At 39.2% G+C, this 7,200-nt stretch overlaps 1 protein-coding gene across 3 annotated transcripts in view; it reads right to left on the bottom strand.

Moving 5' to 3' along the window:
- The window catches only part of SRBD1 (S1 RNA binding domain 1), a 203,974-nt gene that overhangs the window by 67,290 nt on the left and 129,484 nt on the right, over positions 1-7,200 (bottom strand). The window lies entirely within an intron of this gene.

Genomic DNA, 7,200 nt, shown 5'->3' with positions numbered 1-7,200 from the left:
TAAAATAACTGTTACGCTGTGTGTGTGTTTGTGATGGGCATTTAGGAGGGGAAGGCAGGGTAACAGACTTTTTAAAGCCAATTCTCAAGAATAATTTTAAAATTTCAATCTTTTAAAAAGTAACCAAACCGTTGTGAAGATAAATCCACTTTGAGCCCAGTAAAAGCTAGCTGACATGGTATCAAACGTAATGTCTCTGGGAATGTCCAAAACATAGTTTCATTCTCCTAGTGAGGAAGTCTCAAAAGTTTGAGAGCCCCAACCAACGTCACTAAAATGAAGTTTTGCCTACAAGCCAATTCCTTTTAAAATTAAATGTCTATCCCAGTCTGGGGCCGTGGATGATCATGGCTAATCACCGGGGCTGGAGCAGTCTCAGAGTGGACACATTCTCACCAGGACTGACTGCTCATGATGACTGAGTAATAACCTAACCAGGGGTGCAAGTGCCCCCTCTCAGTCTACCCTGTTTACATAAACCACAGGCCTGGACCTCCCTCCTCTACACTCTGTCTTGAAACTACACAAATAATGTTTCTCCTGGTCTTTACCAACTCTCCGGGGAAGTGCTATGAGGGAATGACATAATTTTTAGAGCAAATTGAGGACTCTGAAAAAATGTGGTGTGCCACTGCAAAGCAGCAGAAATAAAATAGAAAACTGATGGTCATCCATGGTCTTTCATGGAACCATGTAATATCCCAAATATAAAATGCTTTAATGAATTCTTATCAGTTAAAGGCCTTACTGATTTCCAAGACTTTGTTTGTGAATGGTTGGTACGTGGCGCATCTGGAAAATGAAGGGGGTCTTTCAAAAATATTGCCAGGAAGATGACCTATTTTCCACTCTTTCTCTAGGCAGGTTCACATCATCACATGCTGTTTATGGCATAACTCCACAGAAAACAAACTTTTCTTGATCCTGAAATGGCTGTTTATGAGTATATAACAAGTGCTTTATACCTTGTGTGCTCATTAGATGGACAGATCTTCTTTTGATTCCATTCTTTTTTTTTTTTTAAGTTTATTTATTTATTTTGAGACAGAGCACAAGCAGGAGAGGGGCAGAGAGAGGGACAAAGAGAGAGAGTGACAGAGAGCGAGAGAGTGAGAGCGAGGAGAGAGAGAGAGAGAGAGAGAGAGAGAGAGAGAATATCCCAAGCAGGCTCCACACTGTGAGTGCACAGCCCGGAGTAGGGCTCAAACTCACGAACCATGAGATCATGACCTGAGATGAAACCAATAGTCGGATGCTTAACCAACTGAGCGACCCAGGCATCCCGTGATTCCATTCTATACTATGTGTGCCTCTATGTGGCATTACATCCTCACCTCTTCCCACAGCCAAGCCCCACTTCAGAACAGACATTTGTCAGAGACTACTCTGCATGAGAATGATTTCCTTTCCACTATAGTATTCCGAAACAGCACGTTTCTAAACACATCCTACAAAAGGGAAGGACAATAGGTTCCTCACTTTCCCTTAATTCACATCTGATACCAGGTAGTTATCCTCACTGGCTGCAGGTTTGTAATACTGATTTACTTTATGAAGTCCTCCTATGAGGTATATATGGGTTGGAAACCATAAAGATGCTACCAACTTCCCTAATGCTCTTAACACATGGATCTCTTCTTTTATTTTTTCCCCTTAACTTGCTGGCAAGTTAAGTTGATTTAGATCATTCATATTCAGTAAATGCCCAAAATAAAATGAAGGAAAAAAAAATTAAGTTTAAGATTGGACAGAAACATTACAGGAAAAAGGGGGGGGGGAAGGGGGGAACCATTTTGTAGATAAACTTCATGCTCTGGTGTTGAAAGTTATGGTCCACAAATCAAAAAGCAGTCATTTCTACAGAGCGAGGCTTTTCCACCGTTCTCTCAGTGAATCACACTGTGGTTAGCTGAAAGTGCTGTTCACATAATAAATTAACCACCTCATTTCCTTCATCACCAAAATATACATAGCACCCCCATACAGATTTGTTTTAATAAACGTAATAAAGCAAGCCCAGAGGTTATGGCTGTTATGACATAATCACACCTCTGAGATTTGAAAACACTCACTTGCACATCATGCCTCAAAAAGTCTTTGCAAGCCCCCCTCCAACAAAACCTAACTGCACTCATACCGTCTGGCCCCATTTATCCCAAATAAATAATGAAACAAAAGCCGTGTATATGTCCAGAAAAAATTCTCGCTTTCAATTATACATTTGAAAGGGAAATACATCTTTTTAATAATACTATACGATAAACAGCTTGGGAGCCTGATCTGGATTATTAAAGAAAATACATCACCAGAGTTAGCAGTGCACAGAGAAAGCAGCCAACTAGCCTACCCAAAACCAAAGATCCCTTCTAAAGTTGGTTGTTCAACAAGACAAATGACACATGACATTTCTCTCTGTGGAACTAAGAAAACAATCTTCATTCTATACAAATGCAGGCAAATTAACTTTTCTTACCTGTAATGATATTTGAAGGTCTTGAGAGCAACCCCTCCCCCCAAAAACTTCTCATCAGTATAATTTTTCCTCCATACAGACTTTTCCCCTTAGAATTCCTTTCCGTGATCACCAGAAAGAAAGCCACTGTTATACAACCATCCACAATATAAGAGAGATCTCGAGGAGAAATGTGCTGTGAGTGAATCCATGCCATAATTTAATGAGGCCATCTTTCTTGTCTCTGCATCACATTATTATCACTTTGCCGGCAGGGTTCATTTCTTTCCTATGCATTTAAGGCATTCTGTCACAATGCCTTCCCCTTGAATTTAAAATATAATATAATCTTACAAGTAATTAAATTTACATCTGTGCTATTCTTTTTTTTAAACTGTGATATTCTTAAAGACCATGATCAACACCTACCCCAAGACACACACATAATGAGTTCATTAATATTCTTTAAAAATATTAGATATCAGGTATTCAGAATATAGTTTTTAAATTCTCAGAAGTGGCCCCCCCCTAATATTTATACATTTTATTTCTCTTCCTGATTGCTATAATTACCTAACACAATCTTATATTTGGACTTTCAAGAATCCTTTCTAATATGAACATTACTGTATTATACAGATAGTAGTTTCTTCCACTAAGAATTACATCCAAGATTCTCTTTTAGTATGCCAGTTATCCACACATAATTATGTATTCAGCAAAACAGAACGTATTATCTATTTGAATGTCAGAATTAAACACTTTTGGAATAATCTTATTCCACCATTTTTAGTCTGTAGACTGCCCATCCGCACACAATCAATATCAGACCTAACCAGTATACCAAAACTTCCTCAGGGCCCTGTGGCAGCACAGATAAAATTGTTAAGAAGTTTCATAAACTTACATTTTAGGAGATCATTTCACTTTGAAGACTCTATTTCAATGAATCCCACTGCAACAAAACTTTTTCTATGATAAAGATATAGACTGACTGGCAGATTTTGTCACAAAGAACACTCCTCTGTGAGTGCTCCGCCTGATCTCTGGGAGAATTATCTCCACAGAGAACAGAATATGCATTATAGAGCGAGAAAGGAAGGAAGCAACAAGTGTTGAAGTGGAGAACTCCCGTTCTTCCAGCCATAGCAGGCCTTCTTCACTTTCTGGTCATTCTCACTGCAACCACTTGGCTATGCTAATGCTCTCTGCTCTGAAATTCTCACTTTGCCTGAATAGGACTCATTAGAAAAAATACTAGTAACTCACATTTCACCTTTACCCAACAAAAACTTTAAGTGAGAGGCTACAAAATTTTATGGTGTGTTCACAACAGAGTTGAAAAGTACAATGAAAGAGCAACCGTACTGATACTCCGCCATTCACTCAGCAAATACTTATTGTGTATCTACTGTGTGCCAGGCCCTGGGAGCTGTAGATATAAAGGTGGAAATACCCTGTCCTCATATAAGGGTTTGTCCTCCATTAGAAGAGACAGACAGTAAACAAAATAATACAATGATTCCAGAAATTAAAAAATCAGCTGTTTTTTTTTTTTTTCTTTTTCCTGGGGGGAAGAAGGGGTATTGAACAGTAGGCTCCTAGTTCACAGAAAAATGAAACTATCCAGGTAGGGGAGCTACCCCTCCCAGTCCTGCTCTCTTCCACCTCTTCCCAGCCACCTGCCACCATGGGGGCTTCTCTCTTCTGAACTCTTGCCCATTCCCTTCCCTTAGGGAAGTGATAGGTGCCATCTCCTCAGGCCTCCTCCAGCTTCTGCCTCTCCAGCATCTTCAACTTCTCCCTTTCTACTTCTACCTCCTTCCTATCAACAGTTAAGCACATTCAAATCCCGACCTCCTTAAAAACCTCTCTTCGTTAGAGATCTGTATACACATGTCTCTACGTGCTCATCTTCCATTCAGCTTTCAATATTTCATCTGACTTCTGCTTCTACTACTCCAATGAAATTCTTGGCCACCAACATTTTTTTTTAATTAAATGTGAAAGATACATTTTCAGTTTTTATCCTACCTTTATCTTTGCAGTGTTTTACCATGTTGATTTCTGCTTCTCCAAATTCTCATATCCCTTAGATATTGGCATGTCCTGATCTTCCTCTTTCATTACATACACTGTAATGTGCATTCCTGGAAATCTTGTTAAAATCAGATTCTGATTCAACAGGCCTGGGCTGGGGCCCAAGCGGCTTTCAGTAGGGTCTCTTGCTACTCAAGATGTAATCCTCAGACCAACAGCATTGGTATCACCTGGGAGTTTATTAGAAACACAGAATCTCATACCCCACCCCTAGACCAACTGAACCAGAATCTGCATTTTAACAAGACTCCAAAAGGTTTTTTTAATGCACTTTCAAGCTTGACATTGCCCCACCGCCAGAATTTATAATTCTATAAACCTGGGAAGTAGGTGTAAGAAGATGCACTTCTAACAAGTTCTCAGGTGATATTGATGCTGCTGGTCTCTAAGAACCAACAGTTCTCAACTTGGTCTACATTAGAATCACCTGCAGAACTTTAAAATGTTTGTTAATGTCTGGGCCCAACACCCAGACCAATTAAACAAAAATCTAGGAGGATGTGGCCTAGGCTAGTTATTTTTATTTTTTTTAAATGTTTATTTATTTTTGATGGGGGGGGGGGAGAGAGAGAGAGAGAGAGAGAGAGAGAGAGAGAGAGAGAGAGAGACACACAGAATCAGAAGCAGGCTCCAGGCTCTGAGCTGTCAGCACAGAGCCCGATGCGGGGCTCGAACCCACAGACCGCGAGATCATGACCTGCGCTGAAGTCGGATGTTCAACTGACTGAGCCACCCAGATGCCCCAGGCTAGTTATTTTTAAAAGCTCCCCTGCTTGGGACACCTGGGTGGCTCGGTCGGTTAAGCATTTGCCTTCAGCTCAGGTCAAGATCTCACAATTCATGAGTTTGAGCCCCACATCAGGCTCTGTGCTGACAGCCTAGAGCCTGCTTCAAATTCTCTTTTCTTTCTTTCTCTCAAATAAATAAACATTAAAACAAAAATAGAAGCTCCCCTGCTTGATCTTAAAGTTCCTAATTTGGATAATTTAGGAGTGTGTTGGGGGAGTAGCTAGCAGTGAAAAGAAACTAGTACATATGAATGCTAGTCATATTATGGCACCATTATTATAACTTACTAACAATTCCTTAAACATTGATTCTACCTAACTCTGCCCTGTAAATAAGCACTAGAAAGATGATCACCCACAGTTTTGTCCTATGCTTTATCTCTGAAATGACCATTTCAAATAATAGGACCAACAAACAATATTTAATTCTTAAAATTTACAGAAGAAAAATTCAAATTTGTGAAATGAGAAAAAATTTAAAGATAGTGTTAGAACTTTGCATTAAAGAGCACTTGGTGAGTTCTTTATAGATTTTGGATACTAGCCCTTTGTCTGATATGTCATTTGCAAGTATCTCGGCCAACAGGCACATAAAAAGATGCTCAACGTCACTCCTCATCAGGGAAATACAAATCAAAACCACACTCAGATACCACCTCACGCCAGTCAGAGTGGCTAAAATGAAGAAATCAGGAGACTATAGATGCTGGCGAGGATGTGGGGAAATGGGAACCTTCTTGCACTGTTGGTGGGAATGCAAACTGGTGCAGCCGCTCTGGAAAACAGTGTGGAGGTTCCTCAAAAAATTAAAAATAGATCTACCCTATGACCCAGCAATAGCACTGCTAGGAATTTACCCAAGGGATACAGGAGTGCTGATGCATAGGGGCACTTGTACCCCAATGTTTATAGCAGCACTTTCAACAATAGCCAAGTTATGGAAAGAGCCTAAATGTCCATCAACTGATGAATGGATAAAGAAGTTGTGGTTTATATACACAATGGAATACTACTTGGCAATGAGAAAGAATGAAATATGGCCTTCTGTAGCAACGTGGATGGAACTGGAGAGTGTTATGCTAAGTGAAATAAGTCATACACAGAAAGACAGATTGCATATGTTTTCACTCTTATATGGATCCTGAGAAACTTAACAGAAGACCATGGGGAGGGGAAGGGAAAAACAAAAAACAAAAAACAAAAAACAGGGAGGGAGCCAAACCATAAAAGACTCTTAAAAACTGAGAATAAACTGAGGGTTGATGGGGGGTGGGTGATGGGCACTGAGGAGGGCACTTGTTGGAATGAGCATTGGGTGTTGTATGGAAACCAATTTGACAATAAATTTCATATTTAAAAAATAAAAAAATTTAAAAAAAGTATTTGGTGCAAAATTAGGGACTTAAAGATGAAAATTTCAAGGAATATTATCAAGAGAAATTCAACTTAATAACAAATGTGGGTTTTTTTCTCATTTTCACTGAAAATTGAAAGTAGCTGTTTTTTCCTGACTCTTTAAAACTTCATTGTCACACACACACACATACACAAATGTAAGGAAGAAATTAAAACCAACTGGAACCAACTGCAATTCCCATTCCATGCCCATCCAAGGTAATCACAATTGTAAATTCCAGTGCTTATTTCTATATTCTTACTATAGATACTGGTATTCACAAATAGTATGCAGTATTACTTTTCATATTTAAAATTTTTATACCAATCCTATAGTAATGTACATACTTATGAAGTTTATCCATATTAATACCAATAGCTCTAATTGGGTCATCTCCACTCCTGTATAATATTCCACTGTCTCAGTATAGTCTATTTTCCTGTTATCCAGTTGTTGGACATACT

This window comes from Panthera onca, chromosome A3, assembly GCF_046562875.1.
Source record: "Panthera onca isolate mPanOnc1 chromosome A3, mPanOnc1 haplotype 2, whole genome shotgun sequence".
NCBI lineage: Eukaryota > Metazoa > Chordata > Mammalia > Carnivora > Felidae > Panthera > Panthera onca.
Note: the sequence above shows the minus strand (reverse complement) of the source record. Positions and strands in the feature narration are given on the sequence as shown.